Source organism: Pseudophryne corroboree, chromosome 9 (assembly GCF_028390025.1).
Source record: "Pseudophryne corroboree isolate aPseCor3 chromosome 9, aPseCor3.hap2, whole genome shotgun sequence".
Taxonomy (NCBI): domain Eukaryota; kingdom Metazoa; phylum Chordata; class Amphibia; order Anura; family Myobatrachidae; genus Pseudophryne; species Pseudophryne corroboree.
In genome coordinates, this window is record NC_086452.1 from 460159948 (window position 1) to 460181096 (window position 21149).

The 21149-nt window shown below is 49.8% G+C and overlaps 1 protein-coding gene across 2 annotated transcripts in view; it reads left to right on the top strand.

Moving 5' to 3' along the window:
- The first annotated feature begins 2028 nt into the window (after positions 1-2028).
- The window catches only part of IRAK2 (interleukin 1 receptor associated kinase 2), a 67883-nt gene continuing 48762 nt past the window's right edge, over positions 2029-21149 (top strand). The window contains exon 1 of one of the 2 annotated variants that reach the window (XM_063941270.1): positions 2029-2403. The gene's annotated coding sequence lies outside the window, so the exon portion shown is untranslated. Of the gene's footprint in view, positions 2404-4090; positions 4793-21149 lie in introns of those variants that run through there. The other variant, XM_063941269.1, reaches the window with a different exon arrangement.

A 21149-nucleotide genomic window follows, 5' to 3' on the forward strand; every position in this document is an offset into this window, starting at 1 on the left:
GGCTGGAGAAACGGAGGAGTGTCTGGGCGAACGCTGGGTGTGTTTGTGACGTCAAACCAGGAACGACAAGCACTGAACTGATCGCACTGGCAGAGTAAGTCTCGAGCTACTCAGAAACTGCACAGAGAAGTCTTTTCGCAATATTGCGAATCTTTCGTTCGCAATTTTGATAAGCTAAGATTCACTCCCAGTAGGTGGCGGCTTAGCGTGTGCAATGCTGCTAAAAGCAGCTTGCGAGCGAACAACTCGGAATGACCACCATAGTACCTAATCTTTCTTTTAGAGTGCCCAGTCTCCTGCGGAGCCCGTCTATCCCCCATAGTCCTTACGGAGTTTCCAGCATCCACTACGGACTACGAGAAATAGAATTACCGGTGAGTAAATTCTTATTTTTTTCACCATCTCTTACAAATTCTGATGACTAAGCCGAGGATCTTGTAAAGATCAATCCAGTGGTAGTCCCTAACTCAGCGGTTCCTAAACTCAGTCATCGAGACCCCCAAACAGTCCGGGTTTTAGGGATGTCCCTGCTTGTGCACAGACGGTATAATCAAACTCACTGAGGTACTAATTAAGTGACCTGTGCCTAATCATGGATATCCTTAAAACCTGGACTTTTGGGATCACTGCTCTCAGCAGTTTAGTTGACGCATATTTTTGTGGAATAAACCACAACTTCGTCAAATGGAGTAGTGGGTGATTCTGCAACAAAATGCGTTACGAATACGACTTTTGGACTACGATTGGGCCAATCTTACCTCATCCTCAGCTTATTGACGACACGTACACATTTACTAATACTGCATCTATATACAAGTTATGCATTGCACTGCTGTCATAAAGCGGAGTGCACACTGGGGCTAATTCAGACCTGAGCGCTCGCTAGGGATTTTTTGCAGTCCTGCGTTCGCATAGTCACCGCCTACAGGGGAGTGTATTTTAGCTTTGCAAGTGTGCGATCGCATGTGTAGCCGAGCGGTACAAACAGATCTTGTGCAGTCTCTGCGCAGCCCAGGACTTACTCAGCCGCTGCGATCACATCAGCCTGTCCGGGGGCCGGAATTGACATCAGACACCCTCCCTGCAAACGATTGGACACGCCTGCGTTTGTCCAACCACTCCCTGAAAACGGTCAGTTGCCACCCACAAACGCCTTCTTCCTGTCAATCTCCTTGCGAACGCCCGTGCGAATGGATCCTTCGCACAAACCCATCGCTGAGCGGCGATCCACTTTGTACCCGTGCGGAACGCCTGCGCATTACGGTGCATACGCATGCGCAGTTTAGACCTGATAGCCCACTGTACGGAAACGCAGCCTAGCGATCAGGTGTGAATTAGGCCCACTGTGCAGTAATCGGCCGGTCGGTCCAAATATTGTACAGCGTGTATGCAGCAACCAGATCCAATTATTGCGAGCGAGGCAGCAGGATTGGCCGATCCGCTCTTGCTTGCTGTCAACGTTTTTAAAAATCAATGAGCTGATTTACGTAAGATTGTTGCGGTGTGTACCCAGGGGCTGATCAGTGTCATTTCATCTCTCAAATCGAGGATGACAGATTTTTGGTGTGTACCTGCCGTATACTGTGGTTGAGCTAAATTTGTCACAAATTGCATTTAATATATATACAGTTAATAAAAACCTGTCTGTGGTTCCTGTCTTACGCCTACATAGAAGTATAACGCTACGGTGCTTCTACAATATGCACTGTTATGCTGCCACGTGTAGTAACCAATCAGGTTCTGACTGTCATTTTACTATCACAGTTTAGAAAATGTAAACAAACATCTGATTGGGTGTTACCACACATTGCACAACATGGGGCATTTGATGAAGTCACTCTGTATGTGACAATAGGGGATCGTCATTAGTAACCACCGGGTTGTTACACAATCATCTCTTTGGTCAAGACGACGTTTGTGTGTCTGCGCTGGTTTTCCTGTCCTGCACGTAGATCAGTCTCTCGGTTCCAGATAGGGAAATTCCAGCCCCTGACATCACTTTGTATTTCCTGTGTGAGTGCTTGGCACAGGAGTAGACGAGTCCCTGCCCAGATATATCCGCTGCATGTGTTGCTGGCACTGTGGAGCCGGTCGCTGAGAACTGTGAATAATGAAGCATAGAATGGGGTATATTAGGTCGACAGTTCTCATGTTGACATAAGAATGCCAACATAGTTGAAATGTCTGTATGCTTTGCATGTCAGCAGTGACCAGGTCAATAGTCATCATGTCTTCACGGATGACATGTTGACATGGTAGAATGCAAACCTGATGTCTCCGGTTGCCCAGCGGTCACTTACCTGGTCATGGCGGCAGCGTCATCGTCTCCAGAATCTTCTTCTGGGTCCCAGTGATCATGTGACTGTCACTTTTGGCACAGGCCTGTGATGCTCCAGCATTCTGGTAAGTATTCTTCCCCACTCCTAATCCCTAACCCACCCTGTAATTCTTTCAGGAATCGGTGGCACAGTGTAGCTGTCAGCTACCCATCTCATATGCAGTAGGAAGAGTAGTACTGTGCATTTCCCTATACAGACAGAACAGATACTAGGCATTGCATAGAGAAGTGGTACTGTGTAGGTCAGATACAGTAGGAAGAGTAGCACTGTGCATTTCCCTATACAGACAGAACAGATACTAAGCATTGCATAGAGAAGTGGTACTGTGTAGGTCGGATATAGTAGGAAGAGTAGTACTGTGCATTTCCCTATACAGACAGAACAGATACTAGGCATTGCATAGAGAAGTGGTACTGTGTAGGTTGGATATAGTAGGAAGAGTAGTACTGTGCATTTCCCTATACAGACAGAACAGATACTAGGCATTGCATATAGAAGTGGTACTGTGTAGGTCGGATATAGTAGGAAGAGTAGTACTGTGCATTTCCCTATACAGACAGAACAGATACTAGGCATTGCATAGAGAAGTGGTACGGTGTAGGTCAGATACAGTAGGGAGTGGTACTGTACATTTCCCTATACAGACAGAACAGATGCTAGGCATTTCATAGAGAAGTGGTACTGTGTAGGTCGGATATAGTAGGAAGAGTAGTACTGTGCATTTCCCTATACAGACAGAACAGATACTAGGCATTGCATAGAGTAGTGGTACTGTGTATGTTGGATACAGTGGGGAGTGGTACTGTACATTTCCCTATACAGACAGAACAGATGCTAGGCATTTCATAGAGAAGTGGTACTGTGTAGGTCGGATACAGTAGGAAGAATAGTACTGTGCATTTCCCTATATAGACAGAACAGATACTAGGCATTGCATAGAGAAGTTGTACTGTGTAGGTCGGATACAGTAGGAAGAGTAGTACTGTGAATTTCCCTTATACAGACAGAACAGATACTAGGCATTGCATAGAGAAGTGGTACTGTATAGGTTGAATTTAGTAGGGAGAGTAGTACTGTGCATTTCCCTATACAGACAGAACAGATACTAGGCATTGCACAGAGAAGTGGTACTGTGTAGGTCGGATACAGCAGGGAGAGTAGTACTGTGCATTTCCCTATACAGACAGAACAGATAATAAGCACTGCTGTAACAGGATCAGGGGAATAGGTACCATCTCCTGGGGTAGATGTCAGGATGCAGCAGCCTGGAGATCACACAATTCCGTTTGTTTGGTGCAACCGGCCTCAACCAGTTTTATTGTGCAGGAAAAATAGAAATAAACATCAAAATAAATACGTTGCCGTCCGGCCCTACCTATACACAGGATAATCCTAACTCACTAAAAAAAACAATACAAGAAGTTTTTACCAGGTACAGCTAGTGAAGTTCAAGAGCAGTTTTCTCTCACAGAGACTCCAAAGTGTTTCCTTTTCCCCAGGCAGTGTGAGAGAGAAATGATCAGGTTGACCGCCTTTTAGCACACCCACACAGCTGACAGCCTTAATTAGTCTTCTGTGTTGCTAAAAGCCCAAAGACCCGAACTGGGCCTAAATGGATTGAGAACCCCGCCCTCTCTACTCACATCCAACCCCAGGACCCTTATCCGATTCTTACCAAAAGCTCTCAGCAGAATCAACACAATATTCCTGGGGTTTTAAAACACATAAGTAAGAAACTTGGGGCAAAAATACCTGCCTTCCACCAGTGATCTCACCACACACTGCATAGAGAAGTGGTACTGTGTACCTGTCAGTTACCCATCTGGATATAGTGGGAGTGGTCGTATTATATAGTTGCCTAATGAGAAGTAGTACTGTGTAGCTTGTTCCCTATACTAACAGAATAGTGGTTAAAATTGCATACAGAATAACAGTAGACAATTATTCTACAGTGTTATGTACAGTGTGTTGTGGTAGCTGCAAGTAACCAGAGTGTATGCAGCTAGCACAGGCAACCTGCTTCTCTCCAGCTGTTGTGGAACTACAAGTCCCTGCATTTCTTATCAGCCTACAAAGCAGCACCGGGTCACTTGCCAGAGCTGAATCTCATTCACAGTGTGCTTTCCTGTTCTACTGGTTGTGTGACACCCAGGTAGCTGCAGTACTCACCCCCAGCTACAGAGAAGGAAGTTACTGCTCCTTCCAGGGCGTGTAGTATAGAGTGCCAGCTCTTACGGGAAGCAGCTGGGGGATCCCAGGGATCTGTGGCTGCAGGGCTCACCCCTGATGTGATGCAAATCCTGTTACATAAAGCAGGAAAACGGAAGCGGACTGTCTGCTCTCCCTGCACGGATACAGTAACTCCCGGGACTGCTGATATGTAGCACCCAGGAATTACTCTTCTTCCAGATCTCACCGACTCTCACAGACATTTCCCCCAGCGACAGGTCTAGGTAATGTATGCCATGCTATAGCATGTATCAGTGGTATAATGCTCGCTACACAATGTGGAAGTGTCTGTATGTGTGTAATGCTACAGTGTGACCTATACGCTGGATTTATAATACCCTACAGAGAGACACATTTATCTGCACGTCCGTGAGAGCTAAATATGCAAATAGCATGACCAGTAATAAGAATGGGATCCGGTCTGAAGACCGACAGTGTATAGGTCGACAATGTTTAGGTCGACCACTATAGGTCGACAGTCACTAGGTCGACATGGATGGAAGGTCGACAGGGTTTCTAGGTCGACATGTGCTAGGTCGACAGGTCTAAAGGTCAACATGAGTTTTTCACATTATTTTTTTGGGGGGGGATTTTTTCACACTTAACGATCCACGTGGACTACGATTGGAACGGTGAAGTGTGCCGAGCGAAGCGGTAGCGGAGCGAAGGCACCATGCCCGAAGCATGGCGAGCGAAGCGAGCCATGCGAGGGGACGCGGTGCACTAATTTGGGATCCCGGTCACTCTACGAAGAAAACGACACAATTTTTTTTTTTAAATCCTTATGTCGACCTTTAGACCTGTCGACCTAGCACATGTCGACCTTCCATCCATGTCGACCTAGTGACTGTCGACCTATAGTGGTCGACCTAAACATTGTCGACCTAGACACTGTCGATTTGATGAACCACTCCCAATAGAATACAGGTTGAGTATCCCATATCCAGATATTCCGAAATACGGAATTTTTTGAGTGAGACTGAGATAGTGAAACCTTTGTTTTCTGATGGCTCAATGTACACAAACTTCGTTTAATACACAGAGTTATAAAAAATATTGTATTAAATGACCTTCAGACTGTGTATATAAGGTGTTTATGAAACATAAATGAATTGTGTGAATGTACACACACTTTGTTTAATGCACAAAGTTATAAAAAATATTGTATTAAATGACCTTCAGGCTGTGTGTATAAGGTGTATATGAAACATAAATGAATTGTGTGAATGTACACACACTTTGTTTAATGCACAAAATTATAAAAAATATTGGCTAAAATTACCTTCAGGCTGTATGTATAACAGGCTTTCCCAACCACGGTCCTCAAGGCACACCAACAGTGCAGGTTTTAGTGATATCCAGGATTGAACACAGGTGACTTAATTAGTAGCTCAGTTATTTTGATTTAACCATCTGTGCTGCAGCCTGGATATCCCTAAAACCTGCACTGTTGGTGTGCCTTGAGGACCGTGGTTGGGAATGCCTGGTGTATAAGGTGTATATGTAACATAAATGCATTCTGTGCTTAGACTTGGGTCCCATCACCATGATATCTCATTATGGTATGCAATTATTCCAAAATACGGAAAAATCCGATATCCATCTGGTCCCAAGCATTTTGGATAAGGGATACTCAACCTGTACTATAATATTAACAATATAAAGTTATCATAGAAATCATAGGCAGAAATACCACCACCACCTCCTGTCTAGTATTCATGAGGAGCATTAAAGTGCAGCATTACGTGTGACCGCTTCAGGCTCCAGTCGGTGGTCAGAACGGAATCTGACTGTACAGAACTCGGTTCACGCCGATAAAGCCTGCGTAACCGGGGCCTGTGGTGGGCAACAAGGGTCCCTAGAGCCGCATGCGACCTTCCAAGACCTCACTTGTGGCCCCCAACTGCTTCCTAATTATTTGTTTGTTGCAGATTGCTATCACTTTTCATAGATTAAACGTGTTCACTTAACTTACTACTGAGACTAAAAGCAATGGTGGTCATTCCGAGTTGTTCGCTCGTTGCCGATTTTCGCAACGCAGCGATTATGTGGAAAATGCACATACGCATGGTACGCATCGCGCATGCGCTAAGTACTTTCACACAAAACTTTGCAGATTTACACAACTGGCCGTTTTATGGGAGTGTGCTAAAAAACGCAGGCGTGCCAGGTAAAAAAACGCAGGAGTGGCTGGAGAAACGGGGGAGTGGCTGGGCGAACGCAGGGCGTGTTTGTGACGTCAAACCAGGAACTAAACAGACTGAGCTGATCGCAAACTAGGAGTAGGTCTGGAGCTACTCAAAAACTGCAAAGAATTATTTAGTAGCAATTCTGCTAATCTTTCGTTCGCTATTCTGCTAAGCTAAGATACACTCCCAGAGGGCGGCGGCCTAGCGTGTGCAATGCTGCTAAAAGCAGCTAGCGAGCGAACAACTCGGAATGACCACCAATGTGCGGCCCTTTTGGTTAGAGGACTTCCATATGTGGCCCCTGAAGTGTATCAGGTTGCCTGTCCCTGCTTTATATAGTGCTACAAGGGATCCACAGCACCTGACAGTGGGGGTCATTCCGAGTTGCTCACGAGCAATTTTTTGCTGCGCTGCGATCAGGTCAAAACTCAGCAAAACTGCGCATGCACCGCAATGCGCAGGCGCTTCGTACGGGTACATAGCGGATGGTTGCTAAGCGATGGGTTTTACGAAGAATCCATTCGTACAGCCGATCGCAAGGAGATTGACAGGAAGAAGGCGTTTGTGGGTGGCAACTGAATGTTTTCTGGGAGTGTTTGGAAAAACTCAGGCGTGTCCAAGCGTTTGCAGGGCGGGTGTCTGACATCAATTCCGGGCCCGGACAGGCTGATGTGATCGCAGCGGCTGAGTAACTTCAGAGCTACTCAGAAACTGCAAAACTTTTTTGTACCGCTCGGCTGCACATGCGTTCGCACACTTGCAAAGTGAAAATACACTCCCCTATAGGCGGCGACTATCTGATCGCAGCGCTGCAAAAAATAGCTAGTGAGCGATCAACTTGGAATGACCCCCAGACAGTGACGTGCGGTGAGTACAGAAACCGTGCAACAATACAAGATACATCTGCAAAAGACTCACAGTACAAAACATTGCAGAACATGAAATGCAAGCTATGGGGGTTATTCAGGTTTGTTAGCGAACCAGAAAAGCAAGCAACTGAACAAAACAACGTGCAATGCAGGTGGGGCAGGTGTAACATGTGCAGAGAGAGTTAGATTTGGGTGGGTTATTTTGTTTCTGTGCAGGGTAAATACTGGCTGCTTTATTTTGACACTGCAGTTTAGATTTCAGTTTGAACACACCCCACCCAAATCTAATTCTCTCTGCACATGTTACACGTGCCCCACCTCCAGTGCAGTATGGTTTTGCCCAATTGCTAACTTTTGGGGTTTTCTAACAAACCCAAACACATCTTCTACCCATCACACTCTACGGAGGCTTAAATGCCAAGCGTGGCACTCTAAAGTAACAAGACACCTACAAAAACATGTAAAGTAGACGGTCAGCGGCGTAAATCTTGGAATCCAAGTGACTTCCTCACATATAAGACCACCTACCACTCCTGTCGTAATGCCCTGGACACTGCCAAAGAAACCTGTTTCCAGTCTCTCATCTCTTCTCATGCCACCAACCCCAAGCGACTTTTTAATACATTTAAATCACTTCTTTACCCTCCCTCCCCCCTCCCCCACTAGCTACTATCAGTGCACAAGATCTTGCTTCATACTTCAAGGAAAAGATTGATAAGATCTGAGATTAAATGTTATGCATAGTTACCGATATTCTGGCTGCTCTCTGCGGGAGAGAGCAGCCAGGTCGGCTCAGCGGGCGGGCAGGGGAGGCTGTGCTGTAAAGGAGGGGGTGGCCGGAGGCGGGGCAGGGGTGGAGCAAGGGCAGGACGGGGGCGGAGCAAGGGTGGGATCACAGTGACACCTCCTTTAAGCCACGCCCCCGGTCTGTAATGCCGCGATCACCGGCATTACACTGCAGGGGGCGTGGCTATGATGACGCGATTCAGCAAGAATCGCGTCATCTACTGCCCGGACCGCCCACTTTACACACTAAGTGGGCGGACGGGCAGGGGAGACCCCGCAAATCGGGAGACTTGCCTGCTCTTCCGGGGGGCCGGGGGGGTCACCCGATTTTCGGGAGCCTCCCGGCCATTCCGGGAGAGTAGGCAAGTATGATGTTATGCTCTCTCTCAGCCAGTGACCTGGTGAATTCCCTACCTGAACCCATACGCGCACGCAGGGGGAGTTTCCGAGTTCTTAGAAAAAAAACCCTCCCGGCCACGATCTATCTCGCAGAAGCTGACCGGTTTTTTATTTATTCAATAGTGCAGTCCGCCGGAGCTCAGCCTCAGGCAGTGTTGCTGCCTCTGTTATGTACGTGCTCAGAGGCAGGCGGCTGCTGACATGTAGTAGGAGAAGCTCCTCTCAGCCTGATCACTCGTGGACTGGTGGTGTGGTTTCAGAGGTGAGGGGCGAGTCGCAGTTGCAGCAGCGCAAAGTGGCTGAATATGTCGGGAGCGGGCTGGAGCCGTTTTTTTGTAACAGAGTATGCTCTTGGACTAGCATGAGTGGGGGAGTGTGGGGGAGAGGGGAGGGGGGGTCTGGAATGATCATAGTTCATCTGTTCGTGTGTGTGTGTGTGTGTGTGTGTGTGTGTGTGTGTGTGTGTGTTAACAGTTTGTCTGTGGGGGTGGTCTTCAGTATGCCTACTGTCGGGATCCCGGCGCACAGTATACCGGCGCCGGAATCCCGACAGCCGGCATACCGACACTTTTTCTCCCTCGTGGGGGTCCACGACCCCCCTGGAGGGAGAATAAAATAGCGTGGCGCACCACCGTGCCCGGTAGCTCCCGGCGCCGGTATGCTGGTCGCCGGGAGCCCGGCCGCCGACATACCATACTACACCCGTCTGTGGGGGGGTAGGGGGGGATAATGGTGCTTTTGCTGTCTGTCTATGGAGGGGAGGGGGGGGGGGGGGGGGAGTACTGGGAGAAATGATCATGGTACCGAAGCAGTCTGTCTTGGTACGGGGTGGATTGGGGAGGGATGATGGTGTCTATTTGTGGAGGGGGGCCAGTAGCGCACTCAGACGGGGACCCCCTCATCATATCTCTTTCTCGCCATGAGTCTCTTCCTTCCCATGTGTCTCTCTCTTCCTCCCTTCCCGCGTCTCTCTCTCTCTCTCTCTCTCTCTCTTCTGCTCTGTCTCTCTTGCTGTGCTCATCAGCAGTATATACTTGCTCTGGCCCTCCGTGGGTTGGGAATGTTTTGCCGGCAGGCTGGAATCCCGGCAGTCAGCATTCTGACGCCGAGATCCCGGCCGCAGAATGCCTGGCGGGGTGTGTGTGTGAGCGCAACAAAGCCCCTTGCAGGCTCGCGGTGTTCGCCACACTGCGGGCTTGGTGGCGAGCTTAGCTCGCCACAGTTTCTATTCCCACTCTATGGGTGTCGTGGACACCCACGAGTGGGAATAGTCCCTGTTAGTCAGCATGGAGGTGTCGGTATTGTGACTGGCGATTTTCTGACCACGGGTCACATAACTACATCCCGGAGTAATGTCCCCCAAAATATCAATATAACTGATAAACTGGAAAAAGGAAAAAGGTGCTATTTATATCAATAAACAGCAGCGTTTTGCACTTTAGCAAATCTCTGAGTGCTGCCATATTGCTATATATATATACACACACTGCTCAAAAAAAATAAAGGGAACACTTAAACACAATGTAACTCCAAGTCAATCACACTTCTGTGAAATCAAACTGTCCACTTAGGAAGCAACACTGATTGACAATCAATTTCACATGCTGTTGTGCAAATGGAATAGACAACAGGTGGAAATTGTAGGCAATTAGCAAGACACCCCCAATAAAGGAGTTGTTCTGCAGGTGGTGACCACAGACCACTTCTCAGCTCCTATGCTTTCTGGCTGATGTTTTGGTCACTTTTGAAAGCTGGCGGTGCTTTCACTCTAGTGGTAGCATGAGACGGAGTCTACAACCCACACAAGTGGCTCAGGTAGTGCAGCTCATCCAGGATGGCACATCAATGCGAGCTGTGGCAAGAAGGTTTGCTGTGTCTGTCAGCGTAGTGTCCAGAGCATGGAGGCGCTATCAGGAGACAGGCCAGTACATCAGGAGATGTGGAGGAGGCCGTAGGAGGGCAACAACCCAGCAGCAGGACCGCTACCTCCGCCTTTGTGCAAGGAGGAACAGGAGGAGCACTGCCAGAGCCCTGCAAAATGACCTCCAGCAAGCCACAAATGTGCATGTGTCTACTCAAACGATCAGAAACAGACTCCATGAGGGTGGTATGAGGGCCCGACGTCCACAGGTGGTGGTTGTGCTTACAGCAGGACGTTTGGCATTTGCCAGAGAAAACCAAGATTGGCAAATTCGCCACTGGCGCCCTGTGCTCTTCACAGATGAAAGCAGGTTCTCACTGAGCACATGTGACAGACGTGACAGAGTCTGGAGACGTCAAGGAGAACGTTCTGCTGCCTGCAACATCCTCCAGCATGACCGGTTTGGCAGTGGGTCAGTAATGGTGTGGGGTGGCATTTCTTTGGGGGGCCGCACAGCCCTCCATGTGCTCGCCAGAGGTAGCCTGACTGCCATTAGGTACCGAGATGAGATCCTCAGACCCCTTGTGAGACCATATGCTGGTGGGGTTGGCCCTGGGTTCCTCCTAATCCAAGACAATGCTAGACCTCATGTGGCTGGAGTGTGTCAGCAGTTCCTGCAAGACGAAGGCATTGATGCTATGGACTGGCCCGCCCGTTCCCCAGACCTGAATCCAATTGAGCACATCTGGGACATCATGATCGCTCCATCCACCAACGCCACGTTGCACCACAGACTGTCCAGGTGTTGGCGGATGCTTTAGTCCAGATCTGGGAGGAGATGCCTCAGGAGACCATCCGCCACCTCATCAGGAGCATGCCCAGGCGTTGTAGGGAGGTCATACAGGCACGTGGAGGACATTACATCAAAGTTGGATCAGCCTGTAGTGTGTTTTTGCACTTTGATTTTGAGTGTGACTCCAAATCCAGACCTCCATGGGTTAATAAATTTGATTTCCATTGATAATTTTTGTGTGATTTTGTTGTCAGCACATTGAACTATGTAAAGAACAAAGTATTTAATAAGAATATTTCATTCATTCAGATCTAGGATGTGTTATCTTAGTGTTCCCTTTACTCTTTTGAGCAATGTATGTATGTATATATATATATATATAATATATATATATATATATATATCATAGTACATGAATAGACACTCCCTATCAGTCAGGCAGATTCGCTCCGGTGCCCTCTGAAACTAGTAGCACAGCAATAGTAAGAAGGCAGCAGCTCTCTGAGGTTTTTTAGAATAGAAACGTGTATTCAATACATCACAATAAACTTTTATTTTCATATATATATATATATATATATATATATATACTAGGTGCTTCATCGCGCCCTACGGGCGCTCTTCACACCGTCGCAAGGGGCTACGCCCCCTTAACCCTTGCATGCCTTTCTGGGGTTTAATATTTGTATTATATGGAGTATTACCTGCATTCCTTTGTTAGTGGTTAAAATAAGATTTTACTTACCGATAAATCTATTTCTCGTAGTCCGTAGTGGATGCTGGGACTCCGTAAGGACCATGGGGAATAGCGGCTCCGCAGGAGACAGGGCACAAAATAAAAGCTTAAGGATCAGGTGGTGTGCACTGGCTCCTCCCCCTATGACCCTCCTCCAAGCCTCAGTTAGGATACTGTGCCCGGACGAGCGTACATAATAAGGAAGGATATTGAATCCCGGGTAAGACTCATACCAGCCACACCAATCACACCGTACAACTCGTGATCTGAACCCAGTTAACAGTATGATAAACGCAAAGGAGCCTCTGAAAAGATGTCTCACAACAATAATAACCCGAATTTTTGTAACAATAACTATATACAAGTATTGCAGACAATCCGCACTAGGGATGGGCGCCCAGCATCCACTACGGACTACGAGAAATAGATTTATCGGTAAGTAAAATCTTATTTTCTCTGACGTCCTAGTGGATGCTGGGACTCCGTAAGGACCATGGGGATTATACCAAAGCTCCCAAACGGGCGGGAGAGTGCGGATGACTCTGCAGCACCGAATGAGAGAACTCCAGGTCCTCTTTAGCCAGGGTATCAAATTTGTAGAATTTAGCAAACGTGTTTGCCCCTGACCAAGTAGCTGCTCGGCAAAGTTGTAAAGCCGAGACCCCTCGGGCAGCCGCCCAAGATGAGCCCACTTTCCTTGTGGAATGGGCTTTTACTGATTTTGGTTGTGCCAATCCTGCCACAGAATGTGCAAGCTGAATTGTACTACAAATCCAACGAGCAATCGTCTGCTTTGAAGCAGGAGCACCCAGCTTGTTGGGTGCATACAGGATAAACAGCGAGTCAGATTTTCTGACTCCAGCCGTCCTGGAAACATATATTTTCAAGGCCCTGACAACGTCAAGCAACTTAGAGTCCTCTAAGTCCCTGGTAGCCGCAGGTACCACAATAGGTTGGTTCATGTGAAATGCAGAAACCACCTTAGGTAGAAATTGAGGACGAGTCCTCAATTCCGCCCTGTCAGAATGAAAAATTAAGTAAGGGCTTTTATATGATAAAGCTGCCAATTCTGACACACGCCTGGCTGAAGCCAAGGCTAACAGCATCGACACCTTCCATGTGAGATATTTTAAGTCCACAGTGGAAAGTGGTTCAAACCAATGTGACTTTAGAAAACTCAACACAACATTGAGATCCCAAGGTGCCACTGGAGGCACAAAAGGAGGCTGTATGTGCAGCACCCCTTTTACAAAAGTCTGAACTTCAGGTACTGAAGCCAGTTCTTTCTGGAAGAAAATCGACAGGGCCGAAATTTGAACCTTAATGGACCCCAATTTTAGGCCCATAGACAGTCCTGTTTGCAGGAAATGAAGGAAACGACCCAGTTGAAATTCCACTGTAGGGGCCTTCTTGGCCTCACACCACGCAACATATTTACGCCAAATGCGGTGATAATGTTTTGCGGTTACGTCCTTCCTGGCTTTGACCAGAGTAGGGATGACTTCTTCTGGAATGCCTTTTTCCCTCAGGATCCGGCGTTCAACCGCCATGCCGTCAAACGCAGCCGCGGTAAGTCTTGGAACAGACAAGGCCCCTGCAGTAGCAGGTCCTTTCTTAGAGGTAGAGGCCACGGTTCGTCCGTGAGCATCTCTTGAAGTTCCAGGTACCAAGTCCTTCTTGGCCAATCCGGAACCACGAGTATAGTTCTTACTCCTCTCCTTCTTATGATTCTCAGTACTTTTGGTATGAGAGGCAGAGGAGGGAACACATACACTGACTGGTACACCCACGGCGTTACCAGAGCGTCCACTGCTATTGCCTGAGGGTCCCTTGACCTGGCGCAATATCTGTCCAGTTTTTTGTTTAGACGTGACGCCATCATGTCCACCTTTGGTTTTTCCCAACGGTTTACAATCAGGTGGAAGACTTCTGGGTGAAGTCCCCACTCTCCCGGGTGAAGGTCGTGTCTGCTGAGGAAGTCTGCTTCCCAGTTGTCCACTCCCGGAATGAACACTGCTGACAGTGCTATCACATGATTTTCCGCCCAGCGAAGAATCCTTGCAGCTTCTGCCATTGCCCTCCTGCTTCTCGTGCCGCCCTGTCTGTTTACGTGGGCGACTGACGTGATGTTGTCCGATTGGATCAACACCGCCTGACCCTGAAGCAGAGGTTTTGCTTGACTTAGGGCATTGTAAATGGCCCTTAGTTCCAGAATGTTTATATGAAGAGATGTTTCCATGCTTGACCACAAGCCCTGGAAATTCCTTCCCTGTGTGACTGCTCCCCAGCCTCTCAGGCTGGCATCCGTGGTTACCAGGATCCAATCCTGAATGCCAAATCTGCGGCCCTCTAGTAGATGAGCACTCTGCAGCCACCACAGGAGAGACACCCTTGTCCTTGGCGACAGGGTTATCCGCTGATGCATCTGCAGATGCGATCCGGACCATTTGTCCAGTAGATCCCACTGAAACGTTCTTGCATGGAATCTTCCGAATGGAATCGCTTCGTAAGAAGCCACCATTTTTCCCAGGACCCTCGTGCACTGATGCACTGAGACCTGTCCTGGTTTTAGGAGGTTACTGACTAGCTCGGATAACTCCCTGGCCTTCTCCTCCGGGAGAAACACCTTCTTCTGGACTGTGTCCAGAATCATTCCTAGGAACAGTAGACGTGTCGTTGGAATCAGCTGCGATTTTGGAATATTTAGAATCCACCCGTGCTGACGTAACACTACCTGAGATAGTGCTACTCCGACTTCTAACTGTTCCCTGGATCTTGCCCTTATCAGGAGATCGTCCAAGTAAGGGATAATTAAAATGCCTTTTCTTCGTAGAAGAATCATCATTTCGGCCATTACCTTGGTAAAGACCCGAGGTGCCGTGGACAATCCAAACGGCAGCGTCTGAAACTGATAATGACAGTTTTGTACTACAAACCTGAGGTACCCTTGGTGAGAAGGGTATATTGGGACGTGGAGATAAGCATCTTTGATGTCCAGAGACACCATATAGTCCCCTTCTTCCAGGTTCGCTATCACTGCTCTGAGTGACTCCATCTTGAATTTGAACCTTTTTATGTAAGTGTTCAAGGATTTCAGATTTAAAATTGGTCTCACCGAGCCGTCCGGCTTCGGTACCACAAACAGCGTGGAATAATACCCCTTTCCCTGTTGCAGGAGGGGTACCTTGATTATCACCTGCTGGGAATACAGCTTGTGAATGGCTTCCAAAACTGCCTCCCTGTCGGAGGGAGACTTTGGTAAAGCAGACTTCAGGAACCGATGAGGGGGAAACGCCTCGAATTCCAGTTTGTACCCCTGCGATACTACCTGTAGAATCCAGGGATCCACTTGCGAGTGAGCCCACTGCGCGTTGAAATTCTTGAGACGGGCCCCCACCATATCTGAGTCTGCTTGTAAAGCCCCAGCGTCATGCTGAAGACTTGGCAGAAGCAGGGGAGGGCTTCTGCTCCTGGGAAGCGGCTGCATGGTGCAGTCTTTTTCCTCTTCCTCTGCCCCGGGGCAGAAAGGAGTGGCCTTTTGCTCGCTTGTACTTATGGGAACGAAAGGACTGAGTTTGAAAAGACGGTGTCTTTTTCTGCTGATGTGGAGTGACCTGGGGTAAAAAGGTGGATTTTCCAGCCGTTGCCGTGGCCACCAGGTCCGATAGACCAGCCCCAAATAACTCCTCCCCTTTATACGGCAATACTTCCATGTGCCGTTTGGAATCCGCATCCCCTGACCACTGTCGCGTCCATAACGCTCTTCTGGCAGAGATGGACATAGCACTTACTCTTGATGCCAGGGTGCAAATATCCCTCTGTGCATCACGCATATATAGTAATGCATCCTTTAAATGTTCTATAGTTAACAAAATATTGTCCCTATCCAGGGTATCAATATTCTCGGTCAGGGAATCCGACCATGCGACTCCAGCACTGCACATCCAGGCTGAGGCGATTGCTGGTCGCAGTATAACACCAGTATGTGTGTATATACTTTTTAGGATATTTTCCAGCCTTCTATCAGCTGGTTCTTTGAGGGTAGCCGTATCAGGAGACGGTAACGCTACTTGTTTTGATAAACGTGTGAGCGCCTTATCTACCCTAGGGGGTGTTTCCCAACGCGCCCTAACCTCTGGCGGGAAAGGATATTCATTTATTTCCTCTGACTCAGGAAAAAATATTGGTAGTTTTTTCTCACCCCACATAATACCCTTCTTTGTGGTACTTGTAGTGTCAGAAAGGTTCAATGCCTCTTTCATTGCCGTGATCATGTAACGTGTGGCCCTACTGGACATTACGTTTGTCTCGTCACCGTCGACACTAGACTCAGTATCTGTGTCAGGGTCTGTGTCGACCCACTGAGGTAACGGGCGTTTTAGCGCCCCTGACGGTGTTTGAGACGCCTGGACAGGCACTAATTGATTTGCCGGCTGTCTCATGTCGTCAACAGTTTTTTGCAAATTGCTGACATTATCACTTAATTGTTTAAATACAATCATCCAGTCAGGTGTCGACTCCCTAGGGGGTGACATCACCAACACAGGCAACTGCTCCGCCTCCACATCATTTTCCTCCTCATACATGTCGACACACGCGTACCGACACACAGCACACACACCGGGAATGCTCTGATAGAGGACAGGACCCCACTTAGCCCTTTGGAGAGACAGAGGGAGAGTCTGCCAGCACACACCCAGCGCTATATATATATATACAGGGATAACCTTATATAAGTGTTACTCCCTTATAGCTGCTGTTAATATATTTATTTGCTGCCAAACGTGCCCCCCCTTCTCTTTTTTACCCTGATTCTGAAGCAGGACTGCAGGGGAGAGTCAGGGAGCCGTCCTTCCAGCGGAGCTGTGAGGGAAAATGGCGCTTGTGTGCTGAGGAGATAGGCTCCGCCCCTTCACGACGTCCTTATCTCCCGCTTTTTTGTGTAAAATGGCAGGGGATTAAAATACATCCATATAGCCCAGGAGCTATATGTGATGTATTCTGTTTTGCCACCTAAGGTATTCTGTTATATTGCGTCTCAGGGCGCTCCCCCCCCAGCGCCCTGCACCCTCAGTGACCGGAGTGTGAAGTGTGCTGAGAGCAATGGCGCACAGCTGCGGTGCTGTGCGCTACCTTAGTCTGAAGACAGGATGTCTTTTGCCGCCGATTTCACCGGACCTCTTCGTCTCTTCTGGCTCTGTAAGGGGGACGGCGGCGCGGCTCCGGTGACCCATCCAGGCTGAACCTGTGATCGTCCCTCTGGAGCTAGTGTCCAGTAGCCTAAGAAACCCGATCCACTCTTCACTCAGGTGAGTCCGTTTCTTCTCCCCTTAGTCCCACGATGCAGTGAGCCTGTTGCCAGCAGGACTCACTGAAAATAAAAAAACCTAACTAAACTTTTATTCTAAGCAGCTCAGGAGAGCCACCTAGATTGCACCCTTCTCGGCCGGGCACAAAAATCTAACTGAGGCTTGGAGGAGGGTCATAGGGGGAGGAGCCAGTGCACACCACCTGATCCTTAAGCTTTTATTTTGTGCCCTGTCTCCTGCGGAGCCGCTATTCCCCATGGTCCTTACGGAGTCCCAGCATCCACTAGGACGTCAGAGAAATATTGCACAATGAAAGGGCGTGCGATGGTGAAGGAGGCGCAGCCCCTTGCGACGGCGTGAACAGCACCTGCAGGGCACGATGTACAGAATGTAGCGGGTGCGGGGGGGACTGCGGATGGTGTCTGTAGATGCTGCGGGTGGAGGGGAGGCAGAAGTGGGGGCGGGGCCCGGATGGGGAAGGTTCGGGAGGTGCTGCGCGTGGGGGAGGGGCAGAGGAGTGGGGGATGCAGATGGGGGAGGGGTCCGGAGGCACTGCAGGTGGGGGAGGGGCAGGGGTGCCACGGGTGGGAGAGGGGCAGGTGTGGGGATGTTGTGGATGGGTGAAGGGTTCCGGAGGTGCTGTGGGATGGGTGTGCCGGGGGTTGGGTAGGGGACCGCAGGCACCATGGGTAGGGTAGGGGCAGGTACGGGTGTTGCGGCAGATGGGAAAGGAGGTCCGGAGGTGCTGCAGGTGGTGGAGGGGCAGGTGCGGGGGTGCCATTGGAGGGTGAGGGGTTGGTGAGGGGGGGACCGCTGATGGAGGAGGGTGTCTGCAGATGCTGCGGGTGGAGGGGGGCAGGTGTGGGGGGAGACGTATAAGGTGGGTGAATGGTGGAAGGGGCCTGGAGGTGCTGTGGGTGGTGAAGGGGTGGAGGAGTGGGAGCCACGGGTGGTGTAGGGGGTCTGGAGGCACAGCATGTGGGGGAGGGGTGGAGTGCCGCATGTGGTGGAGGGGAAGGTGCGGAGGTGTAGTGCATTGGGGAGAGTTCTGGAGGCGCTGCGGGTACTGTACATGCCATAAAAGGTAGTTGGAGGGTATGCAGTAACAGGGCCAGGACAGGGGTGACAGGGTCAGTACAGGGTTGACGGTGCCAGGACAGGGGTGACGGTGCCAGGACAGAAATGATAGGGACAGGATAGGGGTGACAGGGCCAGGGTAGGGGCGGCAGGACCAGGACAGGGGTGACGGGGCCAGTATAGGGTTGACAGGGCAAGCACAGGGGTGACAGGGCCAGGATAGGGGTAACAGGGCCAGCATAAGGGTGACAGGGCCAGCATAAGGGTGACAGGGCCAGGATAAGGGTGAAAGGGCCAGAATAAGGGTGGCAGGGCAAGGCCAGGGGTGACAGGGACATGACAGAACACAGGGCACGGGAGAGATTGGTATTAGGGACAAAACAGGGGTGACAGACAGATGTGTCTTACCGGAGTCACTGCTGCTGGCTGCTGCTGTTCCATTCCAACCTGTTGGGATCTGCTGCTGCTGGAGACTTGGCATGGCTGACTCTCTCAGGCTGGAGTCCTGCTTTCTCTGCCAGTCCGCATCCCTCCCCCCCTCCTCAGTCACACACCGCAGACCTCGCGCAGCTGCTGGGCACTGTGGTAAGGTGAGACTGGAAATGACTGGTTAGCCCCCAGGAGATGCTGCGGCTGGAGGGAGGAGGGGGTCATAGCATGCACGTGGCGCGGACCTCACGGCTTCCGGGCACTGTGGTAAGGGGAGACTGGGAGTGACTGGTTAGCTCCCAGGAGACGCTGCGGCTGGAGGGAGGAGTGGGTCAGAGCCTGCAAGCAGCTCGGATTTCTGCAGCGCTACCCGCCAGCTAAAGTGTGTGAATGAGCTGGGCGCACTCCACTGCGGGTGGCAGCGCTGCAGCTAGCCGTGGGGTTGCCGGGGCTGGAGATAACAGAGGCAGTATGGAACCTGCACAGCGGCAGGTGCCTCACTAAACTGCAGCTAAGAAGCGTGGAGTGTGTCAGAAAGTGACGCTCCTCCGCACCAGAGAGACCCTGCTGAGTATGCCGATGTGGGGGGTCAAGCACACAGTGAGCCGGTGCCCGTCTGTCTGTATGACATACCCCTCACACACCCCCATACCTCCCAAATGTCCCGATTTTCGCGGGACAGTCCCATTTTTTGGGGTCTGTCCCGCTGTCCCACCCGCGGGTCGCAGTGTCCTGCGGTGGGGGGGGGCAGTTGGAAAGCTCCTGTACTCGCTGTTCTGCTTAGCAGAGCAGCGGTGAATAGTGGAGACAGAGGGAGAGGGGGCATCAGGGGGTACGGATTAATGGGGGGGTTCCAGCAGCAGAGCCGGATTAAGGGGGGGGGGGGGATACGTACCGTTGGCCCCACAGTTTTAGAGGCCCCCCCGGCTGGAGTAGCTCTGTCCCAGCTCAGAAGCTCCTCCCCCCCGTCCTGCCAGCAACAGCGGTAGCATTGTGCTACAGTCAGCACACGCTGCTGCATATTGGCAGGTCTGTGGTGTTGCAGGGAGGCAGCAGTCTCCCTGCTTTCTTCTCCCTGTGCGGGTGTGTAGGGGGGAGCGACCACCTCCTCTGGATTTAGCCCTAGCTGAGGGGCCAAAATCCCATAAAAAAAATAAAAACAAAAATCGGAATTTGCATAAGGGGGCGTGGCAGCGCGGTCCGCGATTAGGCCACGCCCCCAACCCCCAGCAGGCACAGCAATGAGATAGGGCTCCCCTGTCTCAAGTGCCCTGGGCCCCCCGGACTCATAATCAGCCCCTGGGGGCATGCCAGCAGCTCACAGAGCGCTGGGCATGCCCTCTCACTGACGAAAACGGGGACCCTCCCGTGAAGCCACGCCCCCTTTTCGCCGAGTGTTTCCCTCCTTCTGCCTGGAGAAAGCTCCTGCAGAAAGCTGGGAGGTATGCACCCCTGCCTGTGACATGCCCAATGCCCATGCTATCTGCTTCTGCTCCTAGTCTCCTGTAGATTTGGCCAGATCTCTGTGACTCATTTGAATAACTCCGCCCACTGTTGTGACTCCGCCCAGCGTTAGCAAATGAATCACAAGGTCACAGAATAGGGCTATTATATAGGAGATGTGAATATATATATATATATATATATATATATATATCTATATCTGGAAGCCCCCCTCTAAAAATCCAAAAATCCTGCGTTTGCCACTGAAACCCTCTGACACCTTCTCTTTATTTGATCCAACAAATGAATATGAAGTATCAACTCCTACTCCACTACCATTCCAATTGATCCTATACCCTCATATATATATAATGTCTTCTCTCCTGTGCTCATCCCAACCTTAACTAAAAGCTAAAATCTCTCTACTGGTATCTTTCCTTCTCTGTACAAGCATGCAGTGATTACACCCATTCTGAAATATACACAATTCTGACCCAAACTCTCTCTCCAACTACCGTCCCATCTCTCAGCTCCCATGCCCCTCCAAGCTACTGGAGATACTTGTCTACACTCGCCTCACACACTTTCTTAACTCACACAACTTACTGGACCCACTTCAGTCAGGATTTCATGCCCAACACTCCACAGAGACAGCACTGACTAAGGTAGTGAATGATCTTGTCACTGCTA